The sequence below is a fragment of the Miniopterus schreibersii genome, assembly GCF_964146895.1.
Source record: "Miniopterus schreibersii genome assembly, chromosome: 5".
In the NCBI taxonomy this organism is placed as follows: domain Eukaryota; kingdom Metazoa; phylum Chordata; class Mammalia; order Chiroptera; family Miniopteridae; genus Miniopterus; species Miniopterus schreibersii.
The window spans coordinates 92,124,181-92,138,985 of record NC_138106.1 but is presented as its reverse complement, the minus strand read 5'-3'; positions in this window follow the sequence as shown (position 1 = coordinate 92,138,985).

The window sequence follows — 14,805 nt, the reverse complement described above, 5'->3', positions numbered from 1 at the left end:
ACATAACCCTAACCCTACATCCAATCCTAACCCTAATCGTCCACCTAACCATAGCCCTAAACATAACCCTAACCTTAGGTCCCATCCTAACCCGAACCGTCTCTCTAAACCTAGCCCTCAACAAAACCCTAACCCTAGGTCCAATTCTAACCCTAATCGTCTCTCTAGCCCTAACCTTCTACATAACCCTAATCCTAGGTCCAAACCTAAGCCTAATCGACTCTCTAACCGTAGCCCTCAACATAACCCTAACCCTAGCTACAATACTAACCCTAATCGTCTACCTAACACTAGCCCTCAACATAACCCTAACCCTAGGTCCAGTCCTAATCCTAATAGTATCTCTAACCCTAGCGCTCACACAACACTAACCCTAGGTCAATCCTTACCCTAATCGTCTATCTAACCTTATCCCTCAACATAACCGTAAGCCTAGCTCCAATCCTAACCCTAATAGTCTACCTCACCCTAGCCCTCAACATAACCCTAACCCTAGCTCAAACCCTAAACCTAATCGTCTCTCTAACCCTTGCCCTCAACATAACCCTAACCATAGGTCCAATCCTAAGCCGAATCATCTCCCTAACACTAGCACTCAACCTAACCCTAACCCTAGGTCCAATCCTAAACCTAATAGTCTATCTAAAACTAGCCCTAAACATAACACTAACCCTTGGTACAATCCTAACCCGACCCGTATCTCTAACCCTAACCCTCAACATAACCCTAACTCTACGTCCAAACCTTAGCCTAATCGACTTTCTAACCGTAGCGCTCAACATAACCCTAATCCTAGTTCCAATACTAACCCTAATCGTCTACCTAACACTAGCCCTCAACATAACCCTAACCCTAGTTTCAATACTAACCCTAATCGTCCACCTAACACTAGCCCTCAACATAACCCTAACCCTAGTTCCAATACTAACCCTAATCGTCCACCTAACACTAGACCTCAACATAACCCTAATCCTAGGTCCAATCCTAACTCTAATCGTCTATCTAACCCTAGCCCTCAACATAACCTAACCCTAGGTCTAATCCTAACCCGAACCGTCTCTCTAAACCTAGCTCTCAACATAACCCTAACCCTCAGACCAATTCTAACCCGAACCATCTCTCTAACCCTAGCACTCAACATAACACTAACCCTAGGTCCAATCCTAACCCGAACCGTCTCTCTAATCCTAGCTCTCAACATAACCCTAATCCTCGGTCCAATCCTAACCCGAATCGTCTCTCTAACCTTGCCCTCAACATAACCCTAACACTAGGTCCAAACCTAAGCCTAATCGACTCTCTAACCCTAGCCCTCAACATAACCCTAACCCTAGGTCCACTCCTAACCCTAATCGTCTACCTAACCCTAGCCCTCAACATAATCCTAACCCTAGCTTAAATCCTAACCGTAATCGTCTCTCTAACCGTAACCCACAACATAACCCTAACCCTAGGTCCAATCCTACCCTGAACCGTCTCTCTATCCCTAGCCCTCCCCCTAACCATAACCCTAGGTCCAATCCTAACCCTAATCCTCTATCTAACCCTAGCCCTAAACATAAACCTAACCCTAGGTGAAATCCTAACCCAAACCGTCTCTCTAACCCTAGCCCTCAACATAACCCTAACCCTAGGTACAATCCTAAAGCTAATAGTGTCTCTAAACCTAGCCCTCAACGTAACCCTAACCCTAGCTCCAATCCTAACCTAATCATCTCTGTAACCTTGGCCCTTAACACAACACTAACCCTAGGTACAATCCTAACCCTAGTCGTTTACCTAACGCTAGCCCTCAACACAACCCTAACCTTAGGTCCAATCCTAACCCTAATCGTGTATCTAACCCTAGCCCTCAACATAACCCTAACCCTAGCTTAAATCCTAACCATAATCGTCTCTCTAACCCTACCCCTCAACATAACCCTAACCCTAGGTCCAATCCTAACCCGAACCATCTCTAACCCTAGCCCTCAACGTAACCATAACCCTAGGTCCAATCCTAACCCTAATCGTCTATCTAAACCTAGCCCTAAACATAACCCTAACCCTAGGTCAAATCCTAACCCGAACCGTCTCTCTAACCGTAGCCCACAACATAACCCTAACCCTAGGTCCAATCCTAACCCTAATCGTGTATCTAACCCTAGCCCTATACATAACCCTAACCCTATGTCCAATTTTAACCATAATCGTCTATCTAACCCTAGCCCTCAACATAACCCTAAACCTAGCTCCAATCCTATCCCTAATCGTCAACCGAACCCTAGCCCTCAAAATAACCCTAGCCCTAGCTCCAATCCTAACCCTAATCGCCTCTCTAACCCTAACACTCAACATAAACTCAACCCTAGGTCCAATCCTAACCCTAATCGTCTCTCTAACCCTAGCCCTCAACATACCCCTAACCCTAGCTTCAATCCTAACCCTAATTGTCTCTCTAACCCTAGCCCTCAACATAACCCTAACCCTAGCTCCAATCCTAACCCTAGTCGTCTACCTAACCTTAGACCCCAACACAACCCTAACCCTAGGTGCAATCCTAACCCTATTCGTCTCTCTAAACCTAGCCCCCAACATAACCCTAACCCTCGGTCCAATCCTAACCCTAACCTTCTCTCTAACCCTAGCCCTAAACATAACCATAATCTTAGGTCCATTCATAAACCCTAATTGTCTACCTAGCCCTTGCCCTCAACATAACCCTAACCCTAGCTCCAATCCTAACCCTAACCGTATCTCTAACCCTAGCCATCAACATAACACAAACCCTAGATCCAATCCTAACCCGAACTGTCTCTCTAACCCTAGCCCTCAACCTAACTCTAACACTAGGTCCAATCCTAACCCTAATCGTCTCTCTAACCCTAGCCCTCAACATAACCCTAACCCTAGGTGCAAATCTAACCCGAACCTACTCTCTAACCCTAGCCCTCAACATAACCATAACCCTCAACATAAACTTAACCCTAGGGCCAATCCTAACCCTAATCGTCTACCTAACCCTAGCCCTCAACAAAACCCTAACTCTATGGTCCAGTCCTAACCCTAATAGTGTATCTAACCCTAGCCCTAAACATAACCCTAACCCTAGGTCCAATCCTAACCCTAATCGTCTATCTAACCCTAGCCCTGAACATAACTCTAACACTAGCTCCAATCCACTCCCTAATCGACAACTGAACCCTAATCGTCTCTCTAATCCTAGCCCTCAATATAACCTTAAGCCTAGGACCAATCCAAACCCAATGTGTGTTTTCACTGCTGGAATACGTTGTGGGATGCATTTTTTCAATCTCTTGCAAGCCTCATGTTCTTTCTTATTCGATGTGGAAAAACAAGGTGTATGTTTCCCAAATCACTTGCAATCCAGAAAAACACACACTGCATTACTCTTGCCCAAACATGCTCTTTCTCCTAATGCGTTGAGAACATTCAAGAAAGCAGAAAGAAAGAGCATTGTGTAGTGAAATTCAGACTGGCATGTACAAAAAGCCATTTCTTTCGGTTTCAGGGTGCAAAAGCATGATGGTCTTCATGTTCTCGATGAAACCCTTACATTTCCAAGTGACCACAATTAGGACTTTCCCAAAAAGATGTGTTTGCTTGTCTGTGGAGAAAGGAGCTCTAAGTTGTGTATTCAGTGCTGGAGAGTGACACACTCTACACAGGTTAGACAGCGTTCTTAGAGCACCAACATGCTTAAAATTGAAACTGCTACAAGATGTGTGTAGCATGCTGAATGAAGGCCTTGTCATTTCAAAGAAAGAAGAGGAAACCAAATTCCAGGTAGTGAAACGAGCATGCCGGTATGGGAGATGTGCATGTGGACAGTTTCAAACAGCAGCTCTTTGTGGACACTTGGAAACAGCGCTGTGAAAAAATTTCGTAGGAAGCAAGATTTGGCCAAGGTTGAAAGACTTTCCAAAACCAACCCTAAAGGACTTAGCCCAACAATGAATGTTGCAATAAGCTCCTGCAGGAAAGGGGCTTCAATGACACAACTCCCGAGCAGGTAGCTACATTCTGCACAGTACAAAATGCATATGAATTCCTGGCTGTAAACTCACTCCAAGAGGAATAAATGCGTGTGTTTCTCTCTGAAAGAACACTCAGCCACTATTCTTTTGCTTGCTCCTTCAAAGTCTTTGTAGAAACGTGTGTTTTCACTGCTGGAATACGTTGTGGGATGCATTGTTTCAATCTCTTGCAAGCCTCATGTTCTCTCTTAGACGATGTGGAAAAACAAGGAGTATGTTTCCCAAATCACTTGCAATCCAGAAAAACACACACTGCATCACTCTTGCCCAAACATGCTCTTTCTCCTAATGCGCTGAGAACATTCAAGAAAGCAGGAAGGAAGAGCATTTTGTAGTGAAATTCAGACTGGCATGTACAACAAGCCATTTCTTTCGGTTTCAGGGTGTAAAAGATTGATGGTCTTCATGTTCTCGGTGAAACCCTTACATTTCCAAGTGACCACAATTAGGAATTTCCCAAAAAGCTGTGTTTGCGTGTCTGTGGCGAAAGGAGCTCTAAGTTGTGTATTCAGTGCTGGAGAGTGACACACTCTATATGGGTCAAAAAACGTTCTTAGAGCACCAACATGCTTAAAATTGAAACTGCTACTAGATGTGTGTAGCAGGCAGAAAGAAGGCTTGTCATTTCAAAGAAAGAAGAGGAAACCAAAATCCAGGTACTGAAACGGGCACACCAGTATGGGAGAAGTGCATGTGGTCAGTTTCAAGCAGCAGCTCCTTCCGGACACTTGGAAAAAACAATGTAAAAACATTTCGTAGGAAGCGGGATTTGTCCAAAGTTGAAAGACCTTCCAACACCAACCCTAAAGATCTTAGCCAAACAATGAATGTTGCAATAAGCTCCTGTAGGAAAGGTGCTTCTATGACACAACCCCCGAGCAGGTAGCTACATTCTGCACAGTACAAAATGCATATGAATTCCAGGCTGAAAACTCACTCCAGAAGGAAGAAATGCGTGTGTTTCTCTCTGAAAGAACACTCAGCCACTATTCTTTTGCTTGCTCCTTCAAAGTCTTTGTAGAAACGTGTGTTTTCACTGCTGGAATACGTTGTGGGATGCATTGTTTCAATCTCTTGCAAGCCTCAAGTTCTTTCTTACACAATGTGGAAAAACGCGGATTATGTTTCCCAAATCACTTGAAATCCAGGAAAACGCACCCTGCATCACTCTTGCTCAAACACGCTCTTTCACCTTCCACATTGAGAATATTCAAGAAAGCAGAAAAGAAGGGCCTTTTGCAGTGAATTTCACACAGGTATGTACCAAAAGCCATTTATTCGGTTGCAGAGTGCAAAAGCATGATTGACTTCATGTTCTCAATGAAACCCTTACATTTCCAAGTGACCTGAAGTAGGACTTTCACAAAAACATGCCTTTGCGTGTCTCTGGTGAAAGAAACTCTAAGTTGTGTATTCAGTGCTGGAGAGTAACACAATCTACACAGGTTAGACAACGTTCTTAGAGCACAAACATGCTTAAAATTGAAATTGCTACAAGATGTGTGAAGCATGCTGAATGAAGGCCTTGTCATTTCAAAGAAAGAAGAGGAAACCAAATTCCAGGTAGTGAAACGAGCATGGCAGTATGGGAGATGTGTAAGTGGACAGTTTCAAGCAGCAGCTCTTTGTGGACACTTGGAAACAGCGCTGTGAAAAAATTTCGTAGGAAGCGGGATTTGGCCAAAGTTGAAAGACCTTCCAACCAGCCCTAAAGAACTTAGCCAATCAATGAATGTTGCAATAAGCTCCTGCAGGAAAGGTGCTTCTATGACACAACCCCCGATCAGGTAGCTACATTCTGCGCATTACAAAATGCAAATGAATTCCAGGCTGAAAACTCTCCACAGAAGAATGAAATGCATGTGTTTCTCTCTGAAAGAACACTCAGCCACAAGGCTTTTGCTTTCTCCTTCAAAGTCTTTGTAGAAACGTGTGTTTTCACTGCTGGAATACGTTGTGGGATGCATTGTTTCAATCTCTTGCAAGCCTCATGTTCTTTCTTATTCGATGTGGAAAAACAAGGTGTATGTTTCCCAAATCACTTGCAATCCAGAAAAACACACACTGCATCACTCTTGCCCAAACATGCTCTTTCTCCTAATGCGTTGAGAACATTCAAGAAAGCAGAAAGAAAGAGCATTGTGTAGTGAAATTCAGACTGGCATGTACAAAAAGCCATTTCTTTCGGTTTCAGGGTGCAAAAGCATGATGGTCTTCATGTTCTCGATGAAACCCTTACATTTCCAAGTGACCACAATTAGGACTTTCCCAAAAAGATGTGTTTGCTTGTCTGTGGAGAAAGGAGCTCTAAGTTGTGTATTCAGTGCTGGAGAGTGACACACTCTACACAGGTTAGACAGCGTTCTTAGAGCACCAACATGCTTAAAATTGAAACTGCTACAAGATGTGTGTAGCATGCTGAATGAAGGCCTTGTCATTTCAAAGAAAGAAGAGGAAACCAAATTCCAGGTAGTGAAACGAGCATGCCGGTATGGGAGATGTGTATGTGGACAGTTTCAAGCAGCAGCTCTTTGTGGACACTTGGAAACAGCGCTGTGAAAAAATTTCGTAGGAAGCAAGTTTTGGCCAAGGTTGAAAGACTTTCCAAAACCAACCCTAAAGGACTTAGCCCAACACTGAATGTTGCAATAAGCTCCTGCAGGCAAGGTGCTTCAATGACACAACTCCCGAGCAGGTAGCTACATTCTGCACAGTATAAAATGCATATGAATTCCTGGCTGGAAACTCACTCCAGAAGGAAGAAATGCGTGTGTTTCTCTCTGAAAGAACACTCAGCCACTATTCTTTTGCTTGCTCCTTCAAAGTCTTTGTAGAAACGTGTGTTTTCACTGCTGGAATACGTTGTGGGATGCATTGTTTCAATCTCTTGCAAGCCTCATGTTCTCTCTTAGACGATGTGGAAAAACAAGGAGTATGTTTCCCAAATCACTTGCAATCCAGAAAAACACACACTGCATCACTCTTGCCCAAACATGCTCTTTCTCCTAATGCGTTGAGAACATTCAAGAAAGCAGAAAGGAAGAGCATATTGTAGTGAAATTCAGACTGGCATGTACAAAAAGCCATTTCTTTCGGTTTCAGGGTGTAAAAGAATGATGGTCTTCATGTTCTCGGTGAAACCCTTACATTTCCAAATGACCACAATTAGGACTTTCCCAAAAATATGTGTTTGCGTGTCTCTGGCGAAAGGAGCTCTAAGTTGTGTATTCAGTGCTGGAGAGTGACACACTCTATATAGGTCAAAAAAAGTTCTTAGAGCACCAACATGATTAAAATTGAAACTGCTACAGGATGTGTGTAGCAGGCAGAAAGAAGGCTTGTCATTTCAAAGAAAGAAGAGGAAACTAAAATCCAGGTACTGAAACGGGCACACCAGTATGGGAGATGTGCATGTGGACAGTTTCAAGCAGCAGCTCCTTCTGGACACTTGGAAAAAACAATGTAAAAAAATTTCGTTCGAAGCGGGATTTGGCCAAAGTTGAAAGACCTTCCAACACCAACCCTAAAGAACTTAGCCAAACAATGAATGTTGCAATAAGCTCCTGTAGGAAAGGTGCTTCTATGACACAACCCCCGAGCAGGTAGCTACATTCTGCACAGTACAAAATGCATATGAATTCCAGGCTGAAAACTCACTCCAGAAGGAAGAAATGCGTGTGTTTCTCTCTGAAAGAACACTCAGCCACTATTCTTTTGCTTGCTCCTTCAAAGTCTTTGTAGAAACGTGTGTTTTCACTGCTGGAATACGTTGTGGGATGCATTGTTTCAATCTCTTGCAAGCCTCAAGTTCTTTCTTACACAATGTGGAAAAACGCGGATTATGTTTCCCAAATCACTTGAAATCCAGGAAAACGCACCCTGCATCACTCTTGCTCAAACACGCTCTTTCACCTTATACATTGAGAATATTCAAGAAAGCAGAAAAGAATGGCCTTTTGCAGTGAATTTCACACAGGTATGTACCAAAAGCCATTTATTCGGTTGCAGAGTGCAAAACCATGATTGACTTCATGTTCTCAATAAACCCTTACATTTCCAAGTGACCTGAAGTAGGACTTTCACAAAAACATGCCTTTGCGTGTCTCTGGTGAAAGAAACTCTAAGTTGTGTATTCAGTGCTGGAGAGTGACACACTCTACACAGGTTAGACAGCGTTCTTAGAGCACCAACATGCTTAAAATTGAAATTGCTACAAGATGTGTAAGCATGCTGAATGAAGGCCTTGTCATTTCAAAGAAAGAAGAGGAAACCAAATTCCAGGTAGTGAAACGAGCATGGCAGTATGGGAGATGTGTAAGTGGACAGTTTCAAGCAGCAGCTCTTTGTGGACACTTGGAAACAGCGCTGTGAAAAAATTTCGTAGGAAGCGGGATTTGGCCAAAGTTGAAAGACCTTCCAACCAGCCCTAAAGAACTTAGCCAATCAATGAATGTTGCAATAAGCTCCTGCAGGAAAGGTGCTTCTATGACACAACCCCCGATCAGGTAGCTACATTCTGCGCATTACAAAATGCAAATGAATTCCAGGCTGAAAACTCTCCACAGAAGAATGAAATGCATGTGTTTCTCTCTGAAGGAACACTCAGCCACAAGGCTTTTACTTTCTCCTTCAAAGTCTTTGTAGAAACGTGTGTTTTCACTGCTGGAATACGTTGTGGGATGCATTGTTTCAATCTCTTGCAAGCCTCATGTTCTCTCTTATTCGATGTGGAAAAACAAGGTGTATGTTTCCCAAATCACTTGCAATCCAGAAAAACACACACTGCATCACTCTTGCCCAAACATGCTCTTTCTCCTAATGCGTTGAGAACATTCAAGAAAGCAGAAAGAAAGAGCATTTTGTAGTGAAATTCAGACTGGCATGTACAAAAAGCCATTTCTTTCTGTTTCAGGGTGCAAAAGCATGATGGTCTTCATGTTCTCGATGAAACCCTTACATTTCCAAGTGACCACAATTAGGACTTTCCCAAAAAGATGTGTTTGCTTGTCTGTGGAGAAAGGAGCTCTAAGTTGTGTATTCAGTGCTGGAGAGTGACACACTCTACACAGGTTAGACAGCGTTCTTAGAGCACCAACATGCTTAAAATTGAAACTGCTACAAGATGTGTGTAGCATGCTGAATGAAGGCCTTGTCATTTCAAAGAAAGAAGAGGAAACCAAATTCCAGGTAGTGAAACGAGCATGCCGGTATGGGAGATGTGTATGTGGACAGTTTCAAGCAGCAGCTCTTTGTGGACACTGGGAAACAGCGCTGTGAAAACATTTCGTAGGAAGCAAGATTTGGCCAAGGTTGAAAGACTTTCCAAAACCAACCCTAAAGGACTTAGCCCAAACTGAATGTTGCAATAAGCTCCTGCAGGCAAGGTGCTTCAATGACACAACTCCCGAGCAGGTAGCTACATTCTGAACAGTACAAAATGCATATAAATTACTGGCTGGAAACTCACTCCAGAAGGAAGAAATGCGTGTGTTTCTCTCTGAAAGAACACTCAGCCACTATTCTTTTGCTTGCTGCTTCAAAGTCTTTGTAGAAACGTGTGTTTTCACTGCTGGAATACGTTGTGGGATGCATTGTTTCAATCTCTTGCAAGCCTCATGTTCTCTCTTAGACGATGTGGAAAAACAAGGAGTATGTTTCCCAAATCACTTGCAATCCAGAAAAACACACACTGCATCACTCTTGCCCAAACATGCTCTTTCTCCTAATGCGTTGAGAACATTCAAGAAAGCAGAAAGGAAGAGCATTTTGTAGTGAAATTGAGACTGGCATGTACAAAAAGCCATTTCTTCGGTTTCAGGGTGTAAAAGAATGATGGTCTTCATGTTCTCGGTGAAACCCTTACATTTCCAAATGACCACAATTAGGACTTTCCCAAAAATATGTGTTTGCGTGTCTCTGGCGAAAGGAGCTCTAAGTTGTGTATTCAGTGCTGGAGAGTGACACACTCTATATAGGACAAAAAACGTTCTTAGAGCACCAACATGATTAAAATTGAAACTGCTACAAGATGTGTGTAGCAGGCAGAAAGAAGGCTTGTCATTTCAAAGAAAGAAGAGGAAACCAAAATCCAGGTACTGAAACGGGCACACCAGTATGGGAGATGTGCAGGTGGACAGTTTCAAGCAGCAGCTCCTTCTGGACACTTGGAAAAAACAATGTAAAAACATTTCGTTCGAAGCGGGATTTGGCCAAAGTTGAAAGACCTTCCAACACCAACCCTAAAGAACTTAGCCAAACAATGAATGTTGCAATAAGCTCCTGTAGGAAAGGTGCTTCTATGACACAACCCCCGAGCAGGTAGCTACATTCTGCACAGTACAAAATGCATATGAATTCCAGGCTGAAAACTCACTCCAGAAGGAAGAAATGCGTGTGTTTCTCTCTGAAAGAACACTCAGCCACTATTCTTTTGCTTGCTCCTTCAAAGTCTTTGTAGAAACGTGTGTTTTCACTGCTGGAATACGTTGTGGGATGCATTGTTTCAATCTCTTGCAAGCCTCATGTTCTCTCTTAGACGATGTGTAAAAACAAGGAGGCTGTTTCCCAAATCACTTGCAATCCAGAAAAACACACACTGCATCACTCTTGCCCAAACATGCTCTTTCTCCTAATGCGCTGAGAACATTCAAGAAAGCAGGAAGGAAGAGCATTTTGTAGTGAAATTCAGACTGGCATGTACAAAAAGCCATTTCTTTCGGTTTCAGGGTGTAAAAGAATGATGGTCTTCATGTTCTCGGTGAAACCCTTACATTTCCAAGTGACCACAATTAGGACTTTCCCAAAAAGCTGTGCTGCGTGTCTGTGGCGAAAGGAGCTCTAAGTTGTGTATTCGGTGCTGGAGAGTGACACACTCTATATGGGTCAAAAAACGTTCTTAGAGCACCAACATGCTTAAAATTGAAACTGCTACAAGATGTGTGTAGCAGGCAGAAAGAAGGCTTGTCATTTCAAAGAAAGAAGAGGAAACCAAAATCCAGGTACTGAAACGGGCACACCAGTATGGGAGATGTGCACGTGGTCAGTTTCAAGCAGCAGCTCCTTCCGGACACTTGGAAAAAACAATGTAAAAACATTTCGTTCGAAGCGGGATTTGTCCAAAGTTGAAAGACCTTCCAACACCAACCCTAAAGATCTTAGCCAAACAATGAATGTTGCAATAAGCTCCTGTAGGAAAGGTGCTTCTATGACACAACCCCCGAGCAGGTAGCTACATTCTGCACAGTACAAAATGCATATGAATTCCAGGCTGAAAACTCACTCCAGAAGGAAGAAATGCGTGTGTTTCTCTCTGAAAGAACACTCAGCCACTATTCTTTTGCTTGCTCCTTCAAAGTCTTTGTAGAAACGTGTGTTTTCACTGCGGGAATACGTTGTGGGATGCATTGTTTCAATCTCTTGCAAGCCTCAAGTTCTTTCTTACACAATGTGGAAAAACGCGGATTATGTTTCCCAAATCACTTGAAATCCAGGAAAACGCACCCTGCATCACTCTTGCTCAAACACGCTCTTTCACCTTACACATTGAAAATATTCAAGAAAGCAGAAAAGAAGTGCCTTTTGGAGTGAATTTCACACAGGTATGTACCAAAAGCCATTTATTCGGTTGCAGAGTGCAAAAGCATGATTGACTTCATGTTCTCAATGAAACCCTTACATTTCCAAGTGACCTGAAGTAGGACTTTCACAAAAACATGCCTTTGCGTGTCTCTGGTGAAAGAAACTCTAAGTTGTGTATTCAGTGCTGGAGAGTGACACACTCTACACAGGTTAGACAGCGTTCTTAGAGCACCAACATGCTTAAAATTGAAATTGCTACAAGATGTGTGAAGCATGCTGAATGAAGGCCTTGTCATTTCAAAGAAAGAAGAGGAAACCAAATTCCAGGTAGTGAAACGAGCATGGCAGTATGGGAGATGTGTAAGTGGACAGTTTCAAGCAGCAGCTCTTTGTGGACACTTGGAAACAGCGCTGTGAAAAAATTTCGTAGGAAGCGGGATTTGGCCAAAGTTGAAAGACCTTCCAACCAGCCCTAAAGAACTTAGCCAATCAATGAATGTTGCAATAAGCTCCTGCAGGAAAGGTGCTTCTATGACACAACCCCCGATCAGGTAGCTACATTCTGCGCATTACAAAATGCAAATGAATTCCAGGCTGAAAACTCTCCACAGAAGAATGAAATGCATGTGTTTCTCTCTGAAAGAACACTCAGCCACAAGGCTTTTGCTTTCTCCTTCAAAGTCTTTGTAGAAACGTGTGTTTTCACTGCTGGAATACGTTGTGGGATGCATTTTTTCAATCTCTTGCAAGCCTCATGTTCTTTCTTATTCGATGTGGAAAAACAAGGTGTATGTTTCCCAAATCACTTGCAATCCAGAAAAACACACACTGCATCACTCTTGCCCAAACATGCTCTTTCTCCTAATGCGTTGAGAACATTCAAGAAAGCAGAAAGAAAGAGCATTTTGTAGTGAAATTCAGACTGGCATGTACAAAAAGCCATTTCTTTCGGTTTCAGGGTGCAAAAGCATGATGGTCTTCATGTTCTTGATGAAACGCTTACATTTCCAAATGACCACAATTAGGACTTTCCCAAAAAGATGTGTTTGCTTGTCTGTGGAGAAAGGAGCTCTAAGTTGTGTATTCAGTGCTGGAGAGTGACACACTCTACACAGGTTAGACAGCGTTCTTAGAGCACCAACATGCTTAAAATTGAAACTGCTACAAGATGTGTGTAGCATGCTGAATGAAGGCCTTATCATTTCAAAGAAAGAAGAGGAAACCAAATTCCAGGTAGTGAAACGAGCATGCCAGTATGGGAGATGTGTATGTGGACAGTTTCAAGCAGCAGCTCTTTGGGGACACTTGGAAAAAACAATGTAAAAACATTTCGTAGGAAGCGGGATTTGGCCAAAGCTGAAAGACCTTCCAACACCAACCCTAAAGAACTTAGCCAAACAATGAATGTTGCATTAAGCTCCTGTAGGAAAGGTGCTTCTATGACACAACCCCCGAGCAGGTAGCTACATTCTGCACAGTACAAAATGCATATGAATTCCTGGCTGGAAACTCACTCCAGAAGGAAGAAATGCGTGTGTTTCTCTCTGAAAGAACACTCAGCCACTATTCTTTTGCTTGCTGCTTCAAAGTCTTTGTAGAAACGTGTGTTTTCACTGCTGGAATACGTTGTGGGATGCATTGTTTCAATCTCTTGCAAGCCTCATGTTCTCTCTTAGACCATGTGGAAAAACAAGGAGTATGTTTCCCAAATCACTTGCAATCCAGAAAAACACACACTGCATCACTCTTGCCCAAACATGCTCTTTCTCCTAATGCGTTGAGAACATTCAAGAAAGCAGAAAGGAAGAGCATTTTGTAGTGAAATTCAGACTGGCATGTACAAAAAGCCATTTCTTTCGGTTTCAGGGTGTAAAAGAATGATGGTCTTCATGTTCTCGGTGAAACCCTTACATTTCCAAATGACCACAATTAGGACTTTCCCAAAAATATGTGTTTGCGTGTCTCTGGTGAAAGGAGCTCTAAGTTGTGTATTCAGTGCTGGAGAGTGACACACTCTATATAGGTCAAAAAAAGTTCTTAGAGCACCAACATGATTAAAATTGAAACTGCTACAAGATGTGTGTAGCAGGCAGAAAGAAGGCTTGTCATTTCAAAGAAAGAAGAGGAAACTAAAATCCAGGTACTGAAAGGGGCACACCAGTATGGGAGATGTGCATGTGGACAGTTTCAAGCAGCAGCTCCTTCTGGACTCTTGGAAAAAACAATGTAAAAAAATTTCGTTCGAAGCGGGATTTGGCCAAAGTTGAAAGACCTTCCAACACCACCCCTAAAGAACTTAGCCAAACAATGAATGTTGCAATAAGCTCCTGTAGGAAAGGTGCTTCTATGACACAACCCCCGAGCAGGTAGCTACATTCTGCACAGTACAAAATGCATATGAATTCCAAGCTGAAAACTCACTCCAGAAGGAAGAAATGCGTGTGTTTCTCTCTGAAAGAACACTCAGCCACTATTCTTTTGCTTGCTCCTTCAAAGTCTTTGTAGAAACGTGTGTTTTCACTGCTGGAATACGTTGTGGGATGCATTGTTTCAATCTCTTGCAAGCCTCATGTTCTCTCTTAGACAATGTGGAAAAACAAGGAGGATGTTTCCCAAATCACTTGCAATCCAGAAAAACACACACTGCATCACTCTTGCCCAAACATGCTCTTTCTCCTAATGCGCTGAGAACATTCAAGAAAGCAGGAAGGAAGAGCATTTTGTAGTGAAATTCAGACTGGCATGTACAAAAAGCCATTTCTTTCGGTTTCAGGGTGTAAAAGAATGATGGTCTTCATGTTCTCGGTGAAACCCTTACATTTCCAAGTGACCACAATTAGGACTTTCCCAAAAAGCTGTGCTGCGTGTCTGTGGCGAAAGGAGCTCTAAGTTGTGTATTCAGTGCTGGAGAGTGACACACTCTATATGGGTCAAAAAACGTTCTTAGAGCACCAACATGCTTAAAATTGAAACTGCTACAAGATGTGTGTAGCAGGCAGAAAGAAGGCTTGTCATTTCAAAGAAAGAAGAGGAAACCAAAATCCAGGTACTGAAACGGGCACACCAGTATGGGAGATGTGCACGTGGTCAGTTTCAAGCAGCAGCTCCTTCCGGACACTTGGAAAAAACAATGTAAAAACATTTCGTTCGAAGCGGGATTTGTCCAAAGTTGAAAGACCTTCCAACACCA